The following is a 9555-nucleotide window of genomic DNA, read 5'->3' as shown; positions in this document are numbered from 1 at the left end:
CGTCTCAAAAAAAAAAAAAAAGAAAAAAAAAAAAAAAGACCACAGGCTGGACCCATGGTGAGCCGTCCCAGCGCGCCATCCCAAAACAGCCAGGAAGCCCCTGGGTGTCAGGATGGGCCGCTCCGGGGACAAGGAAGGGGCCGGGCACACAGGCTGCAGGCTTGGGGAGTGGACCTTGGGGAGGGGCCTGAGACTTAGAACCCACTAGGGAAAGAGAAGCACGTGTGGAAGAGAGGCCTGGAGAGCTTCCGGAAGGAGGCGAGGAGGCTCAGGTGGAGAGGAACCACCAGAGAAGGACACCTGAGTTCAAGCCCAGCCCTGCCCAGGCCCCTGGCCTGGAACTCCCTCCTCTGCAAAACGCAGGGTGTTCGAGGCCCAAACTCCCTCTCGGTGAGACTGAGGGGCGTGTCATTGGTTGAATGGAGTCTCCCCACCAAAATAAGGAGTCCCCCAGAAAGTGAGAATGTGATTTTATTTGGGAAAAGGGTCTTTACAGATATAATTAAGGATCTCAAGATGAAATCATCCTGAATAAGAGCAAGCCTTAAATCCAATCATGAGTGGTTTTTTTTTTTTTTTTTTTTTCTGTTTGGTTTTGTTTTGTTTTTGAGGCAGAGTCTTGCTCTGTCGCCCAGGCTGGAGTGCAGTGGCGCCATCTCGGCTCACTGCAAGCTCCGCCTCCCGGGTTCATGCCATTCTCCTGCCTCAGCCTCCCGAGTAGCTGGGACGACAGGCGCCCGCCACCACGCCCAGCTAATTTTTTGTATTTTTAGTAGAGACGGTGTTTCACCGTGTTAGCCAGGATGGTCTCGATCTCCTGACCTCGTGATCCGCCCGCCTCGGCCTCCCAAAGTGCTGGGATTACAGGCGTGAGCCACTGCACCCGGCCATGAGTGTTTTTATAAGAGAGGGAGAGGGGCCGGGAGCGGTGGCTCACGCCTGTAATCCTAGCACTTTGGGAGGCCAAGGTGGGTGGATCACGAGGTCAGGAGATCGTAGACCATCCTGGCTAATACGGTGAAACCCCGTCTCTACCAAAAATACAAAAAATTAGCCGGGCGTGATCTCGACTCACTGCAACCTCCACCTGCCAGGTTCCAGAGATTCTCCTGCCTCAGCCTCCTGAGTAGCTGGGATTACAGGTGCCCACCACCACACCCGGCTAATTTTTTTGTTTTTAGTAGAGATGGGGTTTCACCAAGTTGTCCAGGATGATCTCAATCTCTTGGCCTCGTGATCCACCTGCCTTGGCCTCCCAAAGTGCTGGGATTACAGGTGTGAGCCACCACGCCCAGCCGGGAGGGACTGTTAACCTGGGTCTGGCCACAGCTGTGCGGAGCGGCTGGGTTCGGCTGCAGGCCACACACCCTGTGACCTGGGCTGACTTCGTGCCTCAGCCAGACTGCAGAAGGCCGCAGGGAGGGGCGGGTGTGCGGATGCCCCCCTCCCCTCTCTGCAATTAGGTCATGGAGAGAATGAGAGCAGCCCCCAAGGGGTCGAGGGATGAAAGATGGGACAAATGTCAAAGGGGTGGAGGAGAGTCTTTTGGAAGGATATGAGGGTTCCTGCAGCCCCTGGATTCCGATAGAGTGGGCAGAAGGGGACGATTTTGTCTGGTGCTGCAAGGATTCAGGGGGTGTCATGGAGCAGCTCTGCTTCCGGGGAGCCCCAAGTGGGGTCACTTTGTCACCTAACTGCAGGGGAGGCTGGGGAGAGGAGAGGCACCTCCAAACTGGGAGAAAGCTGGACGTGGTGGCACAAACCTGTAGTCTCTGCTGCTCGGCAGGCTGAGGTGGAAGGATCACTTGAGCAAAGTGAGGTTGAGGCTGCAGTGAGCCGAGATTGCACCACTGCACTCCAGCCTGTGTGACAGAGCAAGACTCTGTCAACAACAACGACAAAAAAAAAAAAAAAAATTGGGAGAAGAGAGGACATGACAGGGCTAGGCACAAAGACCCGGGGAGGTGGGGTGGGGAATTGCGTGGCGGAAGGGAATGGCAAAGCATGGGGAGGCTGCTGGGTGACCCGCCAGGGCAGGGCCCAAGTCTAGACTGGCCAGGACCTGCTCTAGGCGTTTCTGATGTAGTGATATAGAGGAGCTGAGGCCCCCCAGCCAGGGTCCAGGGGTGTCACCATGCTGGTCCCAGGACTTCCGGAGACATCTCAGGGATGAGCTCACTCCCACTGCAGGGTTGCTCAGCTGACACATGAGAGTCTGAAGTGTCTGTGGCCTTTGGGGACAGCACAAGAGATGGCCAGAGATGGATTCTGTTTTTGTTTTTTTTTAAGAGACAAGGTCTTGCTCTGTTGCCCTGTCTGGAGTGTGGTGGTGCAATCATAACTCACAGCAGCCTTGACCTCCTGGACTGCAACGATCTTCCCACCTCAGCCTCCCGATAGTAGTTGGGACCACAGGCACATACCATCACGCCCAGCTAATTTTTTGTATATTTTTTAATTTTTTGTATATTTTGTAGAGACGGGGATTCTTCATGTTGCCCAAGCAGGTCTCGAATTCCTGACCTCAAGTGATCCGCCCGCCCCAGCCTCCCACAGTGCTGGGGTTACAGGCATGAGACACTGCATCTGGCCCAGTCTGGATTCTTAAAGTTGCTGCCCAAGGCCCTGGATCCAGCTGTGTCTGAAAGCCAACTTTTCCATGCCAACCTTTCCATCATCAGAGCTAACAGGAGTTGGAACAACTCAAACTCTAACCACCTACAGGGACCACATTTCTGACCAAGGAGCTGGAAGAATTTTCTAGAGGGGCTGGGGCAGCAATGGCAAAGCAAGGATCCCATGCATTGGCCTCTCCATGTCTCGGCACAGCTCAGGGAAGCCAAGGGCTGAGGCCTGGCCTGTGTCCTGGGCACAAAGTCTCATTGCTATTGTCACTCACCTCCTTTGACTCATGGACTTGGCATGGTGGGGTGACCCTAGTCCAATGTCTGCTGAAAATCCCGTTCCAGGTCTCATCAGACACGGGGGACACTGAGGGGCAGGGCTGTGTTTCTCCCATCTGTAGGCTCCACGTGGGAAGGATACACCATCCACACATTGTGTGTCACTTGGTGGGAAGGATACACCACCCACACATTGTGTGTCCCTTGGTGGGAAGAATGCACCACCCACACATTATGTGTCCCTTGGTGGGAAGAATGCACCACCCACACATTGTGTGTCCCTTGGGATGTCCCCAGGGTAGAGACCGTGCCCCATGTCCACCATGCGTGATGAAAATGGTGGGCTCTAGAGTCAGATGCCTGAGCCCCTGTCTGCCGCGCCACCTTCCTGGGCTGTCCCTGGGCATGTCACTTCGCCTTCTCACCCTCAGTTTCTGCATCCGTAGGATGGGGAATTGGGGGCTTAACCAAGGGTAAGCCACCAGCTGGTGAGCAACAGAGCCTGGCACAGGGCAAGTGCTCAGTAAGAGCTGACCCACTATAGGTGCCCTTGCAATCACTGACCTCAGATGCTTACATTCTGGAGGGGATGGATGGGTGGGCAGATGGGCAGGTGAGTGAATGGATGGATGGATGGATGGATGGTGAATGGGTGGGTGGGTGGGTGGTGGATGGTGGATGAGTACATGGATGGATGGATGGACGGATGGATGAGTAGATGGGTGGGTGGATGGGTGGGTGGGTGAATGGATGAGTGGGTGGATGGATGGGTGGATGAGTGGACAAGTAGATGGGTGGGTGGATGGATGGGAGGGTGGGTGGATGGATGGATGGATGGACGGATGGATGGATGGATGGATGGTTGGATGGATGGATGTATGGTTGGATGGATGGATGGGTGGGTGGGTGAACAGGTGGATGGGTGGACAAGTGGATGGGTGGGTGGATGGGAGAGTGGGTAAATGGATGGATAGATGGATGGATGAATGGATGGATGGATGGATGGTTGGATGGACGGACGGACGGATGGTTGGATGGATGGATGGATGGGTGGATGGGTGAACAGGTGGATGGGTGGACAAGTGGATGGGTGGGTGGATGGATGAGACGGTGGGTAGATGGATGGATGGATGGATGGATGGATGAATGAATGGATAGATGAGTGGGTGGATGGTTGGATGGATGGATGGATGGGCGGGTGGGTGAATGGATGGGTGGGTGGATGAATGGGTGGATGGGTGGACAGGTGGATGGATGGGTGGATGGATGGGAGGGTGGGTGGATGGATGGATGGATGGATGAACAGGTGGATGGGTGGGTAGATGGATGGGAGGGTGGGTAAATGGATGAGTGGATGAGTGGATGAATGGATGGATGAATGGATGGATGGATGGATGGATGGATGAGTGGGTGAGTGGGTGGGTGGGTGAACTGATGGATGGAGGAATGGGTGGTTGGATGGATGGATGGGTGGGTAGGTGAATGGACGGGTGGGTGGATGGGTGGACAAGTGCATGGGTGAGTGGATGGATGGGAGGGTGGGTAAATGGATGGATGGATGGATGGATGGATGAAGGGATGAGTGAGTGGATGGTTGGAGATGGATGGATGGGTGGGTGGATGGTTGGATGGATGGATGGATGGGTGGATGGATGGGTGGGTGGATGGTTGGATGGATGAATGGATGGGTGGATGGGTGAACAGGTGGATGAGTGGGTGGATGGATGAGTGGGTGGATGGTTGGATGGGTGGATGGGTGGGTGGATGGGTGGACAGGTGGGTGGATGGGTGGATGGATGGGTGAATCAGGAGCTCAGAGGAGGGAGAGATGAATTCTGCCCAATGAATTCTGCTTGGGGATGCTGCAGAAGGCTAGACAGGGGCTGGTTGGATGTGGGGGTCAAAGGGAGACAGTATGGCAAAGGTGTGGAGGTGGGATGACAGGGCACACTCAGGGAACAAAGAGTAATCAGAGAACAGGTGAAAATAACGGGAGATGATTTCAGAAAGTGAATTGGGATATGGTCTTTGGTTTCGTCAGTCTCACTCACCCCCTGCACAGAACTGTGATGGGAGCCCCTGTTTTTGCTGCAGTCTAACTACCTCACCCCTAAAAAAAAAATCCACACCAGCATGTGCTGGACTTCACCAGCCAACAGAATTTAAGTCTAAATTTAAATGTAATTACTCTCAGGTGGCTGGTGGCTCCTGTATTGGATCTTTCTAGAATCTTCTAGAATGTTCTAGCCCAGCGTTGTTCAATAGAACTTTCTACAATGATGAAAACGATTATGGGAATGGTCTAAATCTGCACTGTGTGATACAAAGCCACCAGCTGTGCATGATTTGTCACCTGAAATGCGAGGACAACTGGGAAGCTGAATTTTTTATTCTACCAAGCTTGAATTTTATGTTATTTATTTATTTATTTATTTATTTGAGACAGGTTATTGCTCTGTCACCCAGGTTGGAGTGCACTGGCGTGATCACGGCTCACTGCAACCTCCGTCTCCCAGGGCTAAAGCGATTCTCCTGCCTCAGCCTCCTGAGTAGCTGGGATTACAGGCATCCGCCACCACGCCCGGCTAATTTTTGTATTTTTAGTAGAGATGGGGTTTCACCATGTTGGCCTGGCTAGTCTCCAACTCCTGACCTCAGGTGATCCACCCACCTCAGCCTCCCAAAGTGCTGGGATCACAGGCGTGAGCCACTGAGACGGGGCTTTTTTTTTTTTTTTTTTTTTTCTCTTTTTTCTCTAGAGACGGAGTCTTGCTCTGTCACCCAGGCTGGAGTGCAGTGGCACAGTCTCGGCTCACCGCAACCTCCACCTCTTGGGTTCCAGCGATTCTCCTGCTTCAGCCTCCTGAGTAGCTGGAATTACAGGCATGTGCCACTGTGCCTGGCTAAATTTTTGTGTTTTTAATAGAGACGAGGTCTCGCCATGTTTCCCAGACTGGTCTCCAACTCCTGAGCTCAAACGGTCCACTTGCCTTGGCCTCCCAAAATGCTGTGATTATAGGTGTAAGCCGCCTGGCCTGGCCTTATTTTTTAAGAGTCAAGGTCTTGGGCCGGGCGCGGTGGCTCACGCCTGTAATCCCAGCACTTTGGGAGGCCGAGGCGGGCAGATCACGAGGTCAGGAGATCGAGACCATCCTGGCTAACAAGGCGAAACCCCGTCTCTACTAAAAAATACAAAAAATTAGCCGGGCGTGGTGGCGGGTGCCTGTAGTCCCAGCTACTCTGGAGGCTGAGTCAGGAGAATGGCGTGAACCGGAGAGGCGGAGCTTGCAGTGAGCCGAGGTCGCGCCGCTGCACTCCAGCCTGGGCCACACAAGGTTCTGGGACCGATGGACACACATCTCACCAAGGACCAACCAGGGAAGAGGAGGCAGGGGTGCCAGCGTGCCCAGAGGCAGTGGGAGGAGAGTAGGGGGGACAGAGGTCCTGAGGAGGTTTGGCTCTGGGTCCCCAACCAAATCTCATCTCGGTTGTAATCTCCATGGTCCCCACGTGTGGAGAGAGGGAGCAGGTGGGAGGTGATTGGATCATGGGGCGGTTCCCTCGTGCTGCTCTCTGATAGTGAGTGAGATCTCACGAGATCTGATGGTTTTATAAGGCAGTTTTCCCTGCTCTTCCTCCCTCTCTCTTCGCCTGAGTCAGGTAAGACACGCTTATTTCCTCCTGCACCGTGATTGTAAGTTTGCTGAGGCCTCTCCAGCCATGCAGAACTGTGAGTCCATGAACCTCCTTTGTTTATAAATTACCCAGCCTTGGCGGGGCGCGGTGGCTCCCGCCTAGAATCCCAGCACTTTCAGAGGCCGAGGTGGGAGGATCAATGACGCCAGGAGTTCGAGACAAGCCTGGCCAACATGGCGAAACCCCCGTCTCTACTAAAAATACAAAAATTAGCCGGAAGTGGTGGCGGGTGACTGTAATCCTAATTACACGGGAAGATGACACAGGAGAATTGCTTGAACCCGGGAGGCCGAGGTTGCAGTGAGCCGAGATCACACCACTGCACTCTAGCCCGGGCGACAAAGCAAGACTCCATCTCAAAAAAATAAATAAAAATAAATAATAAAACAATAAACTGGCCGGGTGCGGTGGCTCACGCCTGTAATCCCAGCACTTTGGGAGGCCGAGGCGGGCGGATCACGAGGTCAGGAGATCGAGACCATCCTGGCTAACACGGTGAAACCCCGTCTCTACTAAAAATACAAAAAATTAGCCGGGCGTGGCAGGGAGGCTGAGGCAGGAGAATGGCGTGAACCCGGGAGGTGGAGCTTGCAGTGAGCCGAGATCGCACCACTGCACTCCAGCCTGGGCGACAAAGCAAGACTCCGTCTCAAAAAAAAATAAAATAAAATAAAATAAAAATAAATAAAAATAAAAAGATAAAAAAATAAAAATAAAAGAATAAAAAAATAGTTTGCTGAGAATGCACATGTACCCTAGAACTTAGAGTATAATAAATATATATATAATAAAATAAAAAAATAAAAAACAATGCATTACCCAGGCTCAGTAGTATCCTCCTGCCTTGGCCTACTGAAATGCCGGGATTACAGGTGTGAGCTCCTGCACCAGGCTTCTCAGTGAGAGTTATAAGCCAGAGACCTCCATTCTTGTGGTCCCTGAATTACTGGGCGGCGGTGGGGGTTGGGGGGGACGGTTTGGGGAACACAGACAGGAATTAATTCCATAGGTGTTTATTATAATTGATTGAGCGCCTTATTGCCAAAGCCCACAGTGGGTAGGCTGTCTCGGCTGGGCGTGGTGGCTCACGCCTGTCATCCCAGCGCCTTGGGAGGCCGAGGTAGATGGATCACATGAGGTCATAAGTTCGAGACCTGCCTAACATGGCGAAGCCGTCTCTACAAAAAATACAAGAAGTAGCCGGATGTGGTGGTGCATGTCTGTAATCCTAGCTACTCTGGAGGCTGAGGCAGGAGAATCGCTTGAACCCAGGAGGTTGAGGTGAGCTGAGATCACGCCATTGCACTGCAGCCTGAGCAACGAGAAACTCTGTCTCCAAAGAAAAAGGGGGCCGTCTCTCCTACCCCGCTGCCTCCCCGACTCCATCGCGACCCCATCTCCTTCCCCATTTCGACCCCACAGCCGCCAGGCTGGACCAGAACGGCACGTTCTCTGTCGCCACCGTGTGGCCAGCGCCGCACATGACACCCTGCCCCGCCCCTACATCGGAGCTCTGAACCCCCGGGAAATTCCCGGGAGATTTGTCCAAAGTGGAGACGCAGGTCCCTTCGCTTGGGGCTGCGAGCTTCCCCCGCGCACAAACGGGCGCACCTGTTCCCCCGTTTTCCTGCCGCTGGCCGACCCTCGCCCAGTAGTTCAGGGCTAGCACGCAGTGGGGGCTCATTAAATATTTGCTGATTGGCCGGGCGCAGTGGCTCACACCTGTAATCCCAGCACTTTGGAAGGCCGAGGCGGGCGGATCACCTGAGGTCGGGAGTTCGAGACCAGCCTGGCCAACATGGTGAAACCCCGTCTCTACTAAAAATAGAAGAATTAGCCGGGTGTGGTGGCGCACACCTGTAATCCCAGCTATTCGGGAGGCTGAGGTAGGAGACTCGCTTGAACCCGGGAGGTGGAGGTTGCAGTGGGCCGAGATCATGCCACTACACTCCAGCCTGGGCGACAAGAGGGAAGCTCCGTCTCCAACAACAACAACAACGACAACGAAATTGCTGATTGAATGGATGACTGGCAGGGGACACAGAAATGTGTTGTTCCTTTATGCAAAGCAGATCCAGTCTCGCCCAGTGTTAGGGGCGACAGAGAGATACCTGGACACCCCACACCGCCCAGAGAGTTTTACCACTACCCTTTCAAGGGCAGAAAAGACTCCACTTTCTTGGATTTTTTCTTTTTTTCTCTTTTTATTTTTTTGAGACAGAGGCTTGCTCTGTCACCTAGGCTAGAGTGCGATCTCAGCTCAATGCAACCTCTGCCTCCCGGGTTCAAGCGATTCTCCTGCCTCAGCCTCCAAAGTAGCTGGGATTACAGGCACCTGCCACCACGGCCGGCTAATTTTTGTATTTTTAGTAGAGACGGGGTTTCACCATGTTGGCCAGGCTGGTCTCAAACTCCTGACCTCAGGTGATCTGCCCGTCTTGACCTCCCAACGTGCTGGAATTACAGGCGTGAGCCACCGCTCCTGGCCCATAATTTTTCTTTTTTTCTTTTTTTTGAGATGGAGTCTCGCTCTGTCGCCCAGGCTGGAGTGCAGTGGCGTGATCTCGGCTCACTGCAAGCTCCGCCTCCCAGGTTCATGCCATTCTCCTGCCTCAGCCTCCCAAGTAGCTGGGACTACAGGTGCCCGCCACCACGCCCGGCTAGTTTTTTGTATTTTTAGTAGAGACAGGGTTTCACCGTGTTAGCCAGGATGCTCTTGAACTCCTGACCTCGTGATCTGCCCGCCTCGGCCTCCCAAAGTGCTGGGATTACAGGCGTGAGCCACCGCGCCCAGCCCTCATAATTTTTTAATTGAAAATTTTATTGAAATAATTGTCAATTCATATGCAGTTGCAAGAGGAGGGAGGATCCCATGAGCACAGGACGACAGGAATTCTTGTAGGTTGCATTGAGCTGTGATCCTGCTACTGCACTCCAGTCTGGGTGACGGAACAAG

This window comes from Gorilla gorilla, chromosome 20 (assembly GCF_029281585.2).
Source record: "Gorilla gorilla gorilla isolate KB3781 chromosome 20, NHGRI_mGorGor1-v2.1_pri, whole genome shotgun sequence".
NCBI classification, from domain to species: Eukaryota; Metazoa; Chordata; class Mammalia; order Primates; family Hominidae; genus Gorilla; species Gorilla gorilla.
The sequence above is the reverse complement of the archived record's forward strand: the minus strand, read 5'-3'. Positions refer to the sequence as shown.